Raw genomic sequence first — 20,192 nt, 5'->3', positions numbered from 1 at the left:
ATCTGTGACTACATTTCATATACTGTAGTAATGCTGGAGCTCTATCTGTGACTACATTTCATATACAGTAGTAATGCTGGAGCTGTACCTGAGACTACATTTCATATGCAGTAGTAATGCTGGAGCTCTACCTGTGACTACATTTCATATACAGTAGTAATGCTGGAGCTCTATCTGTGACTACATTTCATATACAGTAGTAATGCTGGAGCTCTACCTGTGACTACATTTCATATACAGTAGTAATGCTGGAGCTCTATCTGTGACTACATTTCACATGCAGTAGTAATGCTGGAGCTCTATCTGTGACTACGTTTCATATACAGTAGTAATGCTGGAGCTCTATCTGTGACTACATTTCATATACAGTAGTAATGCTGGAGCTCTACCTGTGACTACATTTCATATACAGTAGTAATGCTGGAGCTCTATCTGTGACTACATTTCATATGCAGTAGTAATGCTGGAGCTCTATCTGTGACTACGTTTCATATACAGTAGTAATGCTGGAGCTCTATCTGTGACTACATTTCATATGCAGTAGTAATGCTGGAGCTCTACCTGTGACTACATTTCATATGCAGTAGTAATGCTGGAGCTCTATCTGTGACTACATTTCATATTCAGTAGTAATGCTGGAGCTCTATCTGTGACTACATTTCATATACAGTAGTAATGTTGGAGCTCTATCTGTGATGACATTTCATATTCAGTAGTAATGCTGGAGCTCTATCTGTGACTACATTTCATATAGAGTAGTAATGCTGGAGCTCTATATGTGACTACATTTCATATACAGTAGTAATGCTGGAGCTCTATCTGTGACTACATTTCATATGCAGTAGTAATGCTGGAGCTCTATCTGACTACATTTCATATACAGTAGTAATGCTGGAGCTCTATCTGTGACTACATTTCATATGCAGTAGTAACGCTGGAGCTCTATCTGTGACTACATTTCATATACAGTAGTAATGCTGGAGCTCTATCTGAGACTACATTTCATATATAGTGGTAATGCTGGAGCTCTATCTGTGACTACATTTCATATACAGTAGTAATGCTGGAGCTCTATCTGTGACTACATTTCATATACAGTAGTAATGCTGGAGCTCTACCTGTGACTACATTTCATATTTAGTAGTAATGCTGGAGCTCTATCTGTGACTACATTTCATATACAGTAGTAATGCTGGAGCTCTATCTGTGACTACATTTCATATAAAGTAGTAATGCTGGAGCTCTATCTGTGACTACATTTCATATTCAGTAGTAATGCTGGAGCTCTACATGTGACTACATTTCATATAAAGTAGTAATGCTGGAGCTCTACCTGTGACTACATTTCATATACAGTAGTAATGCTAGAGCTCTATCTGTGACTACATTTTATATTCAGTAGTAATGCTGGAGCTCTATATGTGACTACATTTCATATAAAGTAGTAATGCTGGAGCTCTATCTGTGACTACATTTCATATACAGTAGTAATGCTGGAGCTCTATCTGTGACTACATTTCATATACAGTAGTAATGCTGGAGCTCTATCTGTGACTACATTTCATATGCAGTAGTAATGCTGGAGCTCTATCTGTGACTACATTTCATATTCAGTAGTAACGCTGGAGCTCTATCTGTGACTACATTTCATATATAGTAGTAACGCTGGAGCTCTATCTGTGACTACATTTCATATGCAGTAGTAATGCTGGAGCTCTATCTGTTACTACATTTCATATTCAGTAGTAATGCTGGAGCTCTATCTGTGACTACATTTCATATTCAGCAGTAATGCTGGAGCTCTATCTGTGACTACATTTCAAATACAGTAGTAATGCTGGAGCTCTATCTGTGACTACATTTCATATGCAGTAGTAATGCTGGAGCTCTATCTGTGACTACATTTCATATGCAGTAGTAACGCTGGAGCTCTACCTGTGACTACATTTCATATACAGTAGTAATGCTGGAGCTCTATCTGTGACTACATTTCATATACAGTAGTAATGCTGGAGCTCTATCTGTGACTACGTTTCATATACAGTAGTAATGCTGGAGCTCTATCTGTGACTACATTTCATATAGAGTAGTAATGCTGGAGCTCTATATGTGACTACATTTCATATACAGTAGTAATGCTGGAGCTCTATCTGTGACTACATTTCATATGCAGTAGTAATGCTGGAGCTCTATCTGACTACATTTCATATAGAGTAGTAATGCTGGAGCTCTATATGTGACTACATTTCATATACAGTAGTAATGCTGGAGCTCTATCTGTGATTACATTTCATATACAGTAGTAATGCTGGAGCTCTATCTGAGACTACATTTCATATATAGTGGTAATGCTGGAGCTCTATCTGTGACTACATTTCATATACAGTAGTAATGCTGGAGCTCTATCTGTGACTACATTTCATATACAGTAGTAATGCTGGAGCTCTACCTGTGACTACATTTCATATTTAGTAGTAATGCTGGAGCTCTATCTGTGACTACATTTCATATACAGTAGTAATGCTGGAGCTCTATCTGTGACTACATTTCATATAAAGTAGTAATGCTGGAGCTCTATCTGTGACTACATTTCATATTCAGTAGTGATGCTGGAGCTCTACATGTGACTACATTTCATATAAAGTAGTAATGCTGGAGCTCTACCTGTGACTACATTTCATATACAGTAGTAATGCTAGAGCTCTATCTGTGACTACATTTCATATTCAGTAGTAATGCTGGAGCTCTACATGTGACTACATTTCATATAAAGTAGTAATGCTGGAGCTCTACCTGTGACTACATTTCATATACAGTAGTAATGCTGGAGCTCTATCTGTGACTACATTTCATATACAGTAGTAATGCTGGAGCTCTATCTGTGACTACATTTCATATGCAGTAGTAATGCTGGAGCTCTATCTGTGACTACATTTCATATTCAGTAGTAACGCTGGAGCTCTATCTGTGACTACATTTCATATATAGTAGTAACGCTGGAGCTCTATCTGTGACTACATTTCATATGCAGTAGTAATGCTGGAGCTCTATCTGTTACTACATTTCATATTCAGTAGTAATGCTGGAGCTCTATCTGTGACTACATTTCATATTCAGCAGTAATGCTGGAGCTCTATCTGTGACTACATTTCAAATACAGTAGTAATGCTGGAGCTCTATCTGTGACTACATTTCATATGCAGTAGTAATGCTGGAGCTCTATCTGTGACTACATTTCATATGCAGTAGTAACGCTGGAGCTCTACCTGTGACTATATTTCATATGCAGTAGTAACGCTGGAGTTCTATCTGTGACTACATTTAATATACAGTAGTAATGCTGGAGCTCTATCTGAGACTACATTTCATATATAGTGGTAAAGCTGGAGCTCTATCTGTGACTACATTTCATATACTGTAGTAATGCTGGAGCTCTATCTGTGACTAGATTTCAAATACAGTAGTAATGCTGGAGCTCTATCTGTGACTACATTTCATATGCAGTAGTAATGCTGGAGCTCTATCTGTGACTACATTTCATATGCAGTAGTAATGCTGGAGCTCTATCTGACTACATTTCATATACAGTAGTAATGCTGGAGCTCTATCTGTGACTACATTTCATATACAGTAGTAATGCTGGAGCTCTACCTGTGACTACATTTCATATGCAGTAGTAACGCTGGAGCTCTATCTGTGACTACATTTCATATACAGTAGTAATGGTGGAGCTCTATCTGAGACTACATTTCATATATAGTGGTAATGCTGGAGCTCTATCTGTGACTACATTTCATATACAGTAGTAATGCTGGAGCTCTATCTGTGACTACATTTCATATGCAGTAGTAACGCTGGAGCTCTATCTGTGACTACATTTCATATACAGTAGTAATGCTGGAGCTCTATCTGTGACAACATTTCATATGCAGTAGTAATGCTGGAGCTCTATCTGTGACTACATTTCATATTCAGTAGTAATGCTGGAGCTCTATCTGTGACTACATTTCATATTCAGTAGTAATGCTGGAGCTCTATCTGTGAATACATTTCATATACAGTAGTAATGCTGGAGCTCTATCTGTGACTACATTTCATATTCATTAGTAATGCTGGAGCTCTATCTGTGACTACATTTCATATGCAGTAGTAATGCTGGAGCTCTATCTGTGACTACGTTTATATAAAGTAGTAATGCTGGAGCTCTACCTGTGACTACATTTCATATACAGTAGTAATGCTGGAGCTCTATCTGTGACTACATTTCATATACAGTAGTAATGCTGGAGCTCTATCTGTGACTACGTTTCATATACAGTAGTAATGCTGGAGCTCTATCTGTGACTACATTTCATATAGAGTAGTAATGCTGGAGCTCTATCTGTGACTACATTTCATATACAGTAGTAATGCTGGAGCTCTATCTGTGACTACATTTCATATGCAGTAGTAATGCTGGAGCTCTATCTGACTACATTTCATATACAGTAGTAATGCTGGAGCTCTACCTGTGACTACATTTCATATGCAGTAGTAATGCTGGAGCTCTATCTGTGACTACATTTCATATACAGTAGTAATGCTGGAGCTCTATCTGAGACTACATTTCATATATAGTGGTAATGCTGGAGCTCTATCTGTGACTACATTTCATATACAGTAGTAATGCTGGAGCTCTATCTGTGACTACATTTCATATAGAGTAGTAATGCTGGAGCTCTACCTGTGACTACATTTCATATTTAGTAGTAATGCTGGAGCTCTATCTGTGACTACATTTCATATACAGTAGTAATGCTGGAGCTCTATCTGTGACTACATTTCATATACAGTAGTAATGCTGGAGCTCTATCTGTGACTACATTTCATATACAGTAGTAATGCTGGAGCTCTACCTGTGACTACATTTCATATAAAGTAGTAATGCTGGAGCTCTACCTGTGACTACATTTCATATACAGTAGTAATGCTGGAGCTCTATCTGTGACTACATTTCATATACAGTAGTAATGCTGGAGCTCTATCTGTGACTACATTTCATATGCAGTAGTAATGCTGGAGCTCTATCTGTGACTACATTTCATATTCAGTAGTAACGCTGGAGCTCTATCTGTGACTACATTTCATATATAGTAGTAACGCTGGAGCTCTATCTGTGACTACATTTCATATGCAGTAGTAATGCTGGAGCTCTATCTGTGACTACATTTCATATTCAGTAGTAATGCTGGAGCTCTATCTGTGACTACATTTCATATTCAGCAGTAATGCTGGAGCTCTATCTGTGACTACATTTCATATACAGTAGTAATGCTGGAGCTCTATCTGTGACTACATTTCAAATACAGTAGTAATGCTGGAGCTCTATCTGTGACTACATTTCATATGCAGTAGTAATGCTGGAGCTATATCTGTGACTACATTTCATATGCAGTAGTAATGCTGGAGCTCTATCTGACTACATTTCATATACAGTAGTAATGCTGGAGCTCCATCTGTGACTACATTTCATATACAGTAGTAACGCTGGAGCTCTACCTGTGACTACATTTCATATGCAGTAGTAACGCTGGAGCTCTATCTGTGACTACATTTCATATACAGTAGTAATGCTGGAGCTCTATCTGAGACTACATTTCATATATAGTGGTAAAGCTGGAGCTCTATCTGTGACTTCATTTCATATTCAATAGTAATGCTGGAGCTCTATCTGTGACTACATTTCAAATACAGTAGTAATGCTGGAGCTCTATCTGTGACTACATTTCATATGCAGTAGTAATGCTGGAGCTCTATCTGTGACTACATTTCATATGCAGTAGTAATGCTGGAGCTCTATCTGACTACATTTCTTATACAGTAGTACTGCTGGAGCTCTATCTGTGACTACATTTCATATACAGTAGTAATGCTGGAGCTCTACCTGTGACTACATTTCATATGCAGTAGTAACGCTGGAGCTCTATCTGTGACTACATTTCATATACAGTAGTAATGCTGGAGCTCTATCTGAGACTACATTTCATATATAGTGGTAATGCTGGAGCTCTACCTGTGACTACATTTCATATGCAGTAGTAATGCTGGAGCTCTATCTGTGACTACATTTCATATACAGTAGTAATGCTGGAGCTCTATCTGAGACTACATTTCATATATAGTGGTAATGCTGGAGCTCTATCTGTGACTACATTTCATATACAGTAGTAATGCTGGAGCTCTATCTGTGACTACATTTCATATGCAGTAGTAACGCTGGAGCTCTATCTGTGACTACATTTCATATACAGTAGTAATGCTGGAGCTCTATCTGTGACTACATTTCATATGCAGTAGTAATGCTGGAGCTCTATCTGTGACTACATTTCATATGCAGTAGTAATGCTGGAGCTCTATCTGTGACTACATTTCATATGCAGTAGTAATGCTGGAGCTCTATCTGTATACTACGTTTCATATAAAGTAGTAATGCTGGAGCTCTATCTGTGACTACATTTCATATACAGTAGTAATGCTGGAGCTCTATCTGTGACTACATTTCATATACAGTATTAATGCTGGAGCTCTATCTGTGACTACGTTTCATATACAGTAGTAATGCTGGAGCTCTATCTGTGACTACATTTCATATAGAGTAGTAATGCTGGAGCTCTATCTGTGACTACATTTCATATACAGTAGTAATGCTGGAGCTCTATCTGTGACTACATTTCATATGCAGTAGTAATGCTGGAGCTCTATCTGACTACATTTCATATACAGTAGTAATGCTGGAGCTCTACCTGTGACTACATTTCATATGCAGTAGTAACGCTGGAGCTCTATCTGTGACTACATTTCATATACAGTAGTAATGCTGGAGCTCTATCTGAGACTACATTTCATATATAGTGGTAATGCTGGAGCTCTATCTGTGACTACATTTCATATACATTAGTAATGCTGGAGCTCTATCTGTGACTACATTTCATATTCAGTAGTAATGCTGGAGCTCTATCTGTGACTACATTTCATATTCAGCAGTAATGCTGGAGCTCTATCTGTGACTACATTTCATATACAGTCGTAATGCTGGAGCTCTATCTGTGACTACATTTCAAATACAGTAGTAATGCTGGAGCTCTATCTGTGACTACATTTCATATGCAGTAGTAATGCTGGAGCTCTATCTGTGACTACATTTCATATGCAGTAGTAATGCTGGAGCTCTATCTGACTACATTTCATATACAGTAGTAATGCTGGAGCTCCATCTGTGACTACATTTCATATACAGTAGTAACGCTGGAGCTCTACCTGTGACTACATTTCATATGCAGTAGTAACGCTGGAGCTCTATCTGTGACTACATTTCATATACAGTAGTAATGCTGGAGCTCTATCTGTGACTACATTTCATATAGAGTAGTAATGCTGGAGCTCTATCTGTGACTTCATTTCATATTCAGTAGTAATGCTGGAGCTCTATCTGTGACTACATTTCATATACAGTAGTAATGCTGGAGCTCTATCTGTGACTACATTTCATATGACTTCATATACAGTAGTAATGCTGGAGCTCTACCTGTGACTACATTTCATATACAGTAGTAATGCTGGAGCTCTACCTGTGACTACATTTCATATACAGTAGTAATGCTGGAGCTCTATCTGTGACTACATTTCATATTCAGTAGTAATGCTGGAGCTCTATCTGTGACTACATTTCATATGCAGTAGTAATGCTGGAGCTCTATCTGTGACTACATTTCATATTCAGTAGTAACGCTGGAGCTCTATCTGACTACATTTCGTATACAGTAGTAATGCTGGAGCTCTATCTGTGACTACATTTCATATACAGTAGTAATGCTGGAGCTCTATCTGTGACTACATTTCATATTCAGTAGTAATGCTGGAGCTCTATCTGTGACTACATTTCATATACAGTAGTAATGCTGGAGCTCTATCTGTGACTACATTTCATATTCAGTAGTAATGCTGGAGCTCTATCTGTGACTACATTTCATATACAGTAGTAACGCTGGAGCTCTATCTGTGACTACATTTCATATACAGTAGTAATGCTGGAGCTCTATCTGTGACTACATTTCATATGCAGTAGTAATGCTGGAGCTCTATCTGTGACTACATTTCATATGCAGTAGTAATGCTGGAGCTCTATCTGACTACATTTCTTATACAGTAGTAATGCTGGAGCTCTATCTGTGACTACATTTCATATACAGTAGTAATGCTGGAGCTCTATCTGTGACTACATTTCATATGCAGTAGTAACGCTGGAGCTCTATCTGTGACTACATTTCATATACAGTAGTAATGCTGGAGCTCTATCTGAGACTACATTTCATATATAGTGGTAATGCTGGAGCTCTACCTGTGACTACATTTCATATGCAGTAGTAATGCTGGAGCTCTATCTGTGACTACATTTCATATACAGTAGTAATGCTGGAGCTCTATCTGAGACTACATTTCATATATAGTGGTAATGCTGGAGCTCTATCTGTGACTACATTTCATATACAGTAGTAATGCTGGAGCTCTATCTGTGACTACATTTCATATGCAGTAGTAACGCTGGAGCTCTATCTGTGACTACATTTCATATACAGTAGTAACGCTGGAGCTCTATCTGTGACTACATTTCATATGCAGTAGTAATGCTGGAGCTCTATCTGTGACTACATTTCATATTCAGTAGTAATGCTGGAGCTCTATCTGTGACTACATTTCATATGCAGTAGTAATGCTGGAGCTCTATCTGTAGACTACGTTTCATATAAAGTAGTAATGCTGGAGCTCTATCTGTGACTACATTTCATATACAGTAGTAATGCTGGAGCTCTATCTGTGACTACATTTCATATACAGTATTAATGCTGGAGCTCTATCTGTGACTACGTTTCATATACAGTAGTAATGCTGGAGCTCTATCTGTGACTACATTTCATATAGAGTAGTAATGCTGGAGCTCTATCTGTGACTACATTTCATATACAGTAGTAATGCTGGAGCTCTATCTGTGACTACATTTCATATGCAGTAGTAATGCTGGAGCTCTATCTGACTACATTTCATATACAGTAGTAATGCTGGAGCTCTACCTGTGACTACATTTCATATGCAGTAGTAACGCTGGAGCTCTATCTGTGACTACATTTCATATACAGTAGTAATGCTGGAGCTCTATCTGAGACTACATTTCATATATAGTGGTAATGCTGGAGCTCTATCTGTGACTACATTTCATATACATTAGTAATGCTGGAGCTCTATCTGTGACTACATTTCATATTCAGTAGTAATGCTGGAGCTCTATCTGTGACTACATTTCATATTCAGCAGTAATGCTGGAGCTCTATCTGTGACTACATTTCATATACAGTCGTAATGCTGGAGCTCTATCTGTGACTACATTTCAAATACAGTAGTAATGCTGGAGCTCTATCTGTGACTACATTTCATATGCAGTAGTAATGCTGGAGCTCTATCTGTGACTACATTTCATATGCAGTAGTAATGCTGGAGCTCTATCTGACTACATTTCATATACAGTAGTAATGCTGGAGCTCTATCTGTGACTACATTTCATATACAGTAGTAACGCTGGAGCTCTACCTGTGACTACATTTCATATGCAGTAGTAACGCTGGAGCTCTATCTGTGACTACATTTCATATACAGTAGTAATGCTGGAGCTCTATCTGAGACTACATTTCATATACAGTGGTAAAGCTGGAGCTCTATCTGTGACTTCATTTCATATACAGTAGTAATGCTGGAGCTCTATCTGTGACTACATTTCATATACAGTAGTAATGCTGGAGCTCTATCTGTGACTACATTTCATATGCAGTAGTAATGCTGGAGCTCTATCTGTGACTACATTTCATATGCAGTAGTAATGCTGGAGCTCTATCTGTGACTACATTTCATATACAGTAGTAATGCTGGAGCTCTATCTGTGACTACATTTCATATACAGTAGTAATGCTGGAGCTCTATCTGTGACTACATTTCATATGCAGTAGTAACGCTGGAGCTCTATCTGTGACTACATTTCATATACAGTAGTAATGCTGGAGCTCTATCTGTGACTACATTTCATATACAGTAGTAATGCTGGAGCTCTATCTGTGACTACATTTCATATACAGTAGTAATGCTGGAGCTCTATCTGTGACTACATTTCATATACAGTAGTAATGCTGGAGCTCTATCTGTGACTACATTTCATATGCAGTAGTAATGCTGGAGCTCTATCTGTGACTACATTTCATATGCAGTAGTAATGCTGGAGCTCTATCTGACTACATTTCGTATACAGTAGTAATGCTGGAGCTCTATCTGTGACTACATTTCATATACAGTAGTAATGCTGGAGCTCTATCTGTGACTACATTTCATATGCAGTAGTAATGCTGGAGCTCTATCTGTGACTACATTTCATATACAGTAGTAATGCTGGAGCTCTATCTGAGACTACATTTCATATATAGTGGTAATGCTGGAGCTCTATCTGTGACTACATTTCATATACAGTAGTAATGCTGGAGCTCTATCTGTGACTACATTTCATATGCAGTAGTAATGCTGGAGCTCTATCTGTGACTACATTTCATATACAGTAGTAACGCTGGAGCTCTATCTGTGACTACATTTCATATGCAGTAGTAATGCTGGAGCTCTATCTGTGACTACATTTCATATGCAGTAGTAATGCTGGAGCTCTATCTGACTACATTTCGTATACTGTAGTACTGCTGGAGCTCTATCTGTGACTACATTTCATATTCAGTAGTAATGCTGGAGCTCTATCTGTGACTACATTTCATATTCAGTAGTAATGCTGGAGCTCTATCTGTGACTACATTTCATATACAGTAGTAATGCTGGAGCTCTATCTGTGACTACATTTCATATTCATTAGTAATGCTGGAGCTCTATCTGTGACTACATTTCATATACAGTAGTAACGCTGGAGCTCTATCTGTGACTACATTTCATATTCAGTAGTAATGCTGGAGCTCTATCTGTGACTACATTTCATATGCAGTAGTAATGCTGGAGCTCTATCTGTGACTACATTTCATATGCAGTAGTAATGCTGGAGCTCTATCTGACTACATTTCTTATACAGTAGTACTGCTGGAGCTCTATCTGTGACTACATTTCATATACAGTAGTAATGCTGGAGCTCTACCTGTGACTACATTTCATATGCAGTAGTAACGCTGGAGCTCTATCTGTGACTACATTTCATATACAGTAGTAATGCTGGAGCTCTATCTGAGACTACATTTCATATATAGTGGTAATGCTGGAGCTCTACCTGTGACTACATTTCATATGCAGTAGTAACGCTGGAGCTCTATCTGTGACTACATTTCATATACAGTAGTAATGCTGGAGCTCTATCTGAGACTACATTTCATATATAGTGGTAATGCTGGAGCTCTATCTGTGACTACATTTCATATACAGTAGTAATGCTGGAGCTCTATCTGTGACTACATTTCATATGCAGTAGTAACGCTGGAGCTCTATCTGTGACTACATTTCATATACAGTAGTAACGCTGGAGCTCTATCTGTGACTACATTTCATATGCAGTAGTAATGCTGGAGCTCTATCTGTGACTACATTTCATATTCAGTAGTAATGCTGGAGCTCTATCTGTGACTACATTTCATATGCAGTAGTAATGCTGGAGCTCTATCTGTATACTACGTTTCATATAAAGTAGTAATGCTGGAGCTCTACCTGTGACTACATTTCATATACAGTAGTAATGCTGGAGCTCTATCTGTGACTACATTTCATATACAGTATTAATGCTGGAGCTCTATCTGTGACTACGTTTCATATACAGTAGTAATGCTGGAGCTCTATCTGTGACTACATTTCATATAGAGTAGTAATGCTGGAGCTCTATCTGTGACTACATTTCATATACAGTAGTAATGCTGGAGCTCTATCTGTGACTACATTTCATATGCAGTAGTAATGCTGGAGCTCTATCTGACTACATTTCATATACAGTAGTAATGCTGGAGCTCTACCTGTGACTACATTTCATATGCAGTAGTAATGCTGGAGCTCTATCTGTGACTACATTTCATATACAGTAGTAATGCTGGAGCTCTATCTGAGACTACATTTCATATATAGTGGTAATGCTGGAGCTCTATCTGTGACTACATTTCATATACATTAGTAATGCTGGAGCTCTATCTGTGACTACATTTCATATTCAGTAGTAATGCTGGAGCTCTATCTGTGACTACATTTCATATTCAGCAGTAATGCTGGAGCTCTATCTGTGACTACATTTCATATACAGTCGTAATGCTGGAGCTCTATCTGTGACTACATTTCAAATACAGTAGTAATGCTGGAGCTCTATCTGTGACTACATTTCATATGCAGTAGTAATGCTGGAGCTCTATCTGTGACTACATTTCATATGCAGTAGTAATGCTGGAGCTCTATCTGACTACATTTCATATACAGTAGTAATGCTGGAGCTCCATCTGTGACTACATTTCATATACAGTAGTAACGCTGGAGCTCTACCTGTGACTACATTTCATATGCAGTAGTAACGCTGGAGCTCTATCTGTGACTACATTTCATATACAGTAGTAATGCTGGAGCTCTATCTGAGACTACATTTCATATATAGTGGTAAAGCTGGAGCTCTATCTGTGACTTCATTTCATATACAGTAGTAATGCTGGAGCTCTATCTGTGACTACATTTCAAATACAGTAGTAATGCTGGAGCTCTATCTGTGACTACATTTCATATGCAGTAGTAATGCTGGAGCTCTATCTGTGACTACATTTCATATGCAGTAGTAATGCTGGAGCTCTATCTGACTACATTTCGTATACTGTAGTACTGCTGGAGCTCTATCTGTGACTACATTTCATATACAGTAGTAATGCTGGAGCTCTACCTGTGACTACATTTCATATGCAGTAGTAACGCTGGAGCTCTATCTGTGACTACATTTCATATACAGTAGTAATGCTGGAGCTCTATCTGAGACTACATTTCATATATAGTGGTAATGCTGGAGCTCTATCTGTGACTACATTTCATATACAGTAGTAATGCTGGAGCTCTATCTGTGACTACATTTCATATGCAGTAGTAACGCTGGAGCTCTATCTGTGACTACATTTCATATACAGTAGTAACGCTGGAGCTCTATCTGTGACTACATTTCATAGGCAGTAGTAATGCTGGAGCTCTATCTGTGACTACATTTCATATTCAGTAGTAATGCTGGAGCTCTATCTGTGACTACATTTCATATTCAGTAGTAATGCTGGAGCTCTATCTGTGACTACATTTCATATACAGTAGTAATGCTGGAGCTCTATCTGTGACTACATTTCATATTCATTAGTAATGCTGGAGCTCTATCTGTGACTACATTTCATATACAGTAGTAACGCTGGAGCTCTATCTGTGACTACATTTCATATTCAGTAGTAATGCTGGAGCTCTATCTGTGACTACATTTCATATGCAGTAGTAATGCTGGAGCTCTATCTGTGACTACATTTCATATGCAGTAGTAATGCTGGAGCTCTATCTGTGACTACATTTCATATACAGTAGTAATGCTGGAGCTCTATCTGTGACTACGTTTCATATACAGTAGTAATGCTGGAGCTCTATTTGTGAATACATTTCATATGCAGTAGTAATGCTGGAGCACTATCTGTGACTACATTTCATATGCAGTAGTAATGCTGGAGCTCTATCTGTGACTACATTTCATATCCTGTTGGGGCTCGGCGGCAGTATTGAGACATTTTGGAAAAAATATGTGCCCATTTATAACTGCCTCCTACACCAACTCAGAAGCTAGGATATGCATATTATTAACACATACGGATAGAAAACACTCTGAATTTTCTAAAACAGTTTGAATGGTGTCTGTAAGTATAACAAAACTCATATTGCAGGCAAAAACCTGTGAAAAATAGATCAAAAAAAAAAATGAATTTTGTGACTGTACTATTTAGTGTCATTGTTTTATAGATACCATAGTGAGAAAGGATTCATTTCGCAACACCTACGGCTTCCACTAGATGTCAACGATCTTTATAAAGTTGTTTGAAGCGTCTATGATAAACAGAGAGCAAATTAGAATCCAAGGAAGTTGACATGTTATCACTTCATTTTTTTGCGCCTGCGCATAAATCTGAGAAACGTGAGTTTTGTCTTCATTGTTTATCTAGACATAGGATAGGTTGTGTGAAAATATTACTGATGTTTAACGTTAAAAATGGACCAAAAGATTAATGCTAAACAACATTTGACATGTTTGAACGAACATAAATAGATTATTTACTAGGTTTTTTTAGCTTTTCGGGCGTGATTTTACACTCCCCCCACCACGTTTTGTGGGAGCATAATGAACGCTAAGTACTTGGTGTTATTTGGACATAAATTATGAACTTTGTCAAAAGAAACCACATTTGTTCCGGACCTGGGATGCCTTCCGGACCTGGGATGCCTGCCTTCTGATGGAGATAATCAAAGGTAAGGGGATATTTACAATGTTATTATCGATTTTAGATGATGCTAACTGTATAGCATAGCCTGTTGTTCTTAGCATAGCACCCCGTTTATTGCAAAATGTGATTTCCCAGTAAAGTTATTTTGAGATCTGGCCATTCGGTAGCAATTACGAGATGATAATATATTATTCTTTGAATGACAATATTATAATTTACCAATGTTTTCGAATAGTAATTTTGTTATGTTCACCGGAAGCATTTCATAGAAGAAAAAAATCTGAATTTCACGCTACTGTAAAATGCTGTTTTTGGATATAAATATGAACTTGATGGAACAAAAAATGCATGTATTGTATAACATAATGTCCTAGGAGTGTCATCTGATGGAGATTGACAAAGTTAGTGCATAATTCAAGCTGGTTTCTGCTTTTGGTGACGCCTGACCTTGAATTGAAAATGGATGTTTGTACTTTTGTGGCTATGTACTGTCCTAACATTATCTAACTTTATGCTTTTGCCGTAAAGCCTCTTTGAAAATCGAACAATGTGGTTAGATTAAGGAGATGTTTATCATTTAAATTGTGTAAAATAGTTGATTGTTTGAGAAATTGAAATTATTAGATTTTTGATGTTTTGAATTTCCAACCTTGTTAGCAATCCCGGCTCGGGGTTCATTGCTAACCTGTAGCCCCAACAGGATATACAGTAGTAATGCTGGAGCTCTATCTGTGACTACATTTCATATGCAGTAGTAATGCTGGAGCTCTACCTGTGACTACATTTCATATACAGTAGTAATGCTGGAGCTCTATCTGTGACTACATTTCATATGCAGTAGTAACGCTGGAGCTCTATCTGTGACTACATTTCATATACAGTAGTAATGCTGGAGCTCTATCTTAGACTACATTTCATATATAGTGGTAATGCTGGAGCTCTATCTGTGACTACATTTCATATACAGTAGTAATGCTGGAGCTCTATCTGTGACTACATTTCATATTCAGTAATAATGCTGGAGCTCTATCTGTGACTACATTTCATATGCAGTAGTAATGCTGGAGCTCTATCTGTGACTACATTTCATATGCAGTAGTAATGCTGGAGCTCTATCTGTGACTACATTTCATATGCAGTAGTAATGCTGGAGCTCTATCTGTGACTACATTTCATATGCAGTAGTAATGCTGGAGCTCTATCTGACTATATTTCATATACAGTAGTAATGCTGGAGCTCTATCTGTGACTACATTTCATATACAGTAGTAATGCTGGAGCTCTACCTGTGACTACATTTCATATTCAGTAGTAATGCTGGAGCTCTATCTGTGACTCTATCTGTGACTAGTAATGCTGGAGCTCTATCTGTGACTACATTTCACATACAGTAGTAATGCTGTAGCTCTATCTGTGACTACATTTCACATGCAGTAGTAATGCTGGAGCTCTATCTGTGACTACATTTCATATGCAGTAGTAATGCTGGAGCTCTATCTGTGACTACATTTCATATGCAGTAGTAATGCTGGAGCTCTATCTGTGACTACATTTCATATACAGTAGTAATGCTGGAGCTCTATCTGTGACTACATTTCATATACAGTAGTAATGCTGGAGCTCTATCTGTGACTACATTTCAAATGCAGTAGTAATGCTGGAGCTCTATCTGTGACTACATTTCATATGCAGTAGTAATGCTGGAGCTCTATCTGTGACTACATTTCATATACAGTAGTAATGCTGGAGCTCTATCTGTGACTACATTTCATATGCAGTAGTAACGCTGGAGCTCTATCTGTGACTAAATTTCATATACAGTAGTAATGCTGGAGCTCTATCTGAGACTACATTTTATATATAGTGGTAATGCTGGAGCTCTATCTGTGACTACATTTCATATACAGTAGTAATGCTGGAGCTCTATCTGTGACTACATTTCATATGCAGTAGTAATGCTGGAGCTCTATCTGTGACTACATTTCATATGCAGTAGTAATGCTGGAGCTCTATCTGTGACTACATTTCATATGCAGTAGTAATGCTGGAGCTCTATCTGTGACTTCATTTCATATGCAGTAGTAATGCTGGAGCTCTATCTGACTATATTTCATATACAGTAGTAATGCTGGAGCTCTATCTGTGACTACATTTCATATACAGTAGTAATGCTGGAGCTCTATCTGTGACTACATTTCATATTCAGTAGTAATGCTGGAGCTCTATCTGTGACTCTATCTGTGACTAGTAATGCTGGAGCTCTTTCTGTGACTACATTTCACATACAGTAGTAATGCTGTAGCTCTATCTGTGACTACATTTCACATGCAGTAGTAATGCTGGAGCTCTATCTGTGACTACATTTCATATGCAGTAGTAATGCTGTAGCTCTATCTGTGACTACATTTCATACACAGTAGTAATGCTGGAGCTCTATCTGTGACTACATTTCATATACAGTAGTAATGCTGGAGCTCTACCTGTGACTACATTTCATATACAGTAGTAATGCTGGAGCTCTATCTGTGACTACATTTCATATAAAGTAGTAATGCTGGAGCTCTATCTGTGACTACATTTCATATACAGTAGTAATGCTGGAGCTCTATCTGTGACTACATTTCATATGCAGTAGTAATGCTGGAGCTCTATCTGTGACTACATTTCATATGCAGTAGTAATGCTGGAGCTCTATCTGTGACTACATTTCATATACAGTAGTAATTCTGGAGCTCTATCTGTGACTACGTTTCATATACAGTAGTAATCCTGGAGCTCTATCTGTGAATACATTTCATATGCAGTAGTAATGCTGGAGCTCTATCTGCGACTACATTTCATGTACAGTAGTAATGCTGGAGCTCTATCTGTGACTCTATCTGTGACTAGTAATGCTGGAGCTCTATCTGTGACTACATTTCATATTCAGTAGCAATGCTGGAGCTCTCTCTGTGACTACATTTCATATACAGTAGTAATGCTGGAGCTCTATCTGCGACTACATTTCATATTCAATAGTAATTCTGTAGCTCTATCTGTGACTAGTAATTCTGTAGCTCTATCTGTGACTAGTAATGCTGGAGTCTGGCAGTAGGAGTGGCATGTAACCTCACTGTAAAGGAACGTTCAGAACTCATAAATGATAAATGCCAGATGCCCCGAATCAGCATGTTGTAAGTGAGAGCAGCTTTTCACATCCTCCAACACATGTCAGTCAGTGTTGGATTTCCTCTATATGATCTATTCCTTCATCATGCTGACAGTAGACACTATCTCCATATGATCTATTCATCATGCTGACAGTAGACAGTATCTCCATCCATATGATCTATTCATCATGCTGACAGTAGACAGTATCTCCGTCCATATGATCTATTCATCATGCTGACGGTAGACAGTATCTCCATCCATATGATCTATTCATCATGCTGACAGTAGACAGTATCTCCATCCATATGATCTATTCATCATGCTGACAGTAGACAGTATCTCCGTCCATATGATCTATTCATCATGCTGACAGTAGACAGTATCTCCATCCATATGATCTATTCATCATGCTGACAGTAGACAGTATCTCCATCCATATGATCTATTCATCATGCTGACAGTAGACAGTATCTCCATCCATATGATCTATTCATCATGCTGACAGTAGACAGTATCTCCATATGATCTATTCATCATGCTGACAGTAGACAGTATCTCCATCCATATGATCTATTCATCATGCTGACAGTAGACAGTATCTCCATCCATATGATCTATTCATCATGCTGACAGTAGACAGTATCTCCATCCATATGATCTATTCCTTCATCAGCTGAGACAGTATCTTCTCCGTATGATCTTCTGCAGTGGTAAATGTTAATAGTGGGGGGCTTTTGAAGAGGGATCTTCTAACTTGGTCTCATTCAAAATCCTGAAATGTAGATACTATACAGGTTCTAGAAATCTCCTCTCATATCCACTGGCACTATGTAGTCTGTATGTTAATCTGATGATAATCTGGAAAACATGTTGTAGAGATCCATGACATTACCAGAGGACACAGAGCCTCATACAGAAAGTTACTCAGGACAGTTATATGACCCAAATGGCTTACAGATGGAAGGATGCAGGGATTGATAGAAGGTTGAAGTGTCGTTGAGTTGATTCTGTAGACTGGAGGCAGAGCCAAGAGTGTTAGACTGTAGGGAGCACAGAGTTAGACTGGAGGGAGAACAGAGTTAGACTGGAGGGAGAACAGAGTTAGACTGGAGGGAGAACAGAGTTAGACTGGAGGGAGAACAGAGTTAGACTGGAGGGAGCACAGAGTTAGACTGGAGGGAGAACAGAGTTAGACTGGAGGGAGAACAGAGTTAGACTGGAGGGAGAACAGAGTTAGACTGGAGGGAGAACAGAGTTAGACTGGAGGGAGAACAGAGTTAGACTGGAGGGAGAACAGAGTTAGACTGGAGGGAGAACAGAGTTAGACTGGAGGGAGAACAGAGTTAGACTGGAGGCAAGTATCGTCCTGTTGGTTGTGGTATTATATTGCTGAATAGCAATTTATTTTCATGAACTGAAGTTCAATTTAAACAGGCGAATAACAAGTGGCTACCTGGCTAATACCTACTCACAAGGATTCCTAAATCATTGCTAAGAATAATGAAAATGACTGCAGTTTCTACTGGTCATAGTTTTCAGGCTGGTTGTATTGGTGCTAGCTAGGTACCAAGCTAAAGCTAGCTACCCCAGAAGTCGGTTGAACAAATGATGCTTTATTACCAATACGGTATTGTAAACACATCGTTCGTGGCCGGTGTTTGCTTGTTTATACAGCTCTGACAGTGCTACTGTATCTTTTTTGACACGCAAAGACCCAAACGGCGTTCCGTAGTATGTATGTCGTGAAGCTAATAGCAGTGACGCCATTACTGTATAGCTCCAGTAGGGCAACATCTAGCCTATTATGTGGATTAGTGTCCGGTTTGGAAGGCATCTCCCAATGTCCTCCACTCCTCAAGCAATCCATTCCTCCAGCCGGCTACCTCCGAACATTCATAGACAACGTGCGATCCATGTGCGCTGATGGCCAGAGAACTGATCTCTCTGCCTGTCTGGTCTGGTCTGTCTCTCCAATTCTTGTACAGGTGCCCTCGCCACTCTCTCTCTCTCTCCCGGAGCTTTGCTCGCCTACATCATCCTCATACATCTCTAATTTTTGATTGGTCTATTTGATTAGTGACTTTTAGGGCAATAAACAAACACGACGCTGTTGTTCATATTGCTGATGTCTACCATTGGCTTTTACAATGTTGGTGATACTTTTAGAGCCCATTGCACTGTGAATGAGGAAATATATGATTGTTTCTCCCTCGACTATTGTGAGAAACCCCACGCTTGCTCCGGAAACGCACATGAGAACTATGCATATTTCTCACCAAAAATATGGGAGAAATTGGACTCTTGCGCTGACATGTCAGGACTGTTCTCTTGGTACTTAACCATGTCTCTGGACTTTACACATGTCCTGAAATATGTGGCGTTAAAGACTCTGGTGACTATGGATTCTCATTAGAATGGAATTAGAATGGAATAGAATGGAATTAATCCCTGATGTTGAACTAGCCTTTTCTTACTTCCACAACGCATTCCACGATGTATGCA

The sequence above is a fragment of the Salmo salar genome, chromosome ssa13 (assembly GCF_905237065.1).
Source record: "Salmo salar chromosome ssa13, Ssal_v3.1, whole genome shotgun sequence".
Lineage (NCBI taxonomy): Eukaryota > Metazoa > Chordata > Actinopteri > Salmoniformes > Salmonidae > Salmo > Salmo salar.
Note: the sequence above shows the minus strand (reverse complement) of the source record.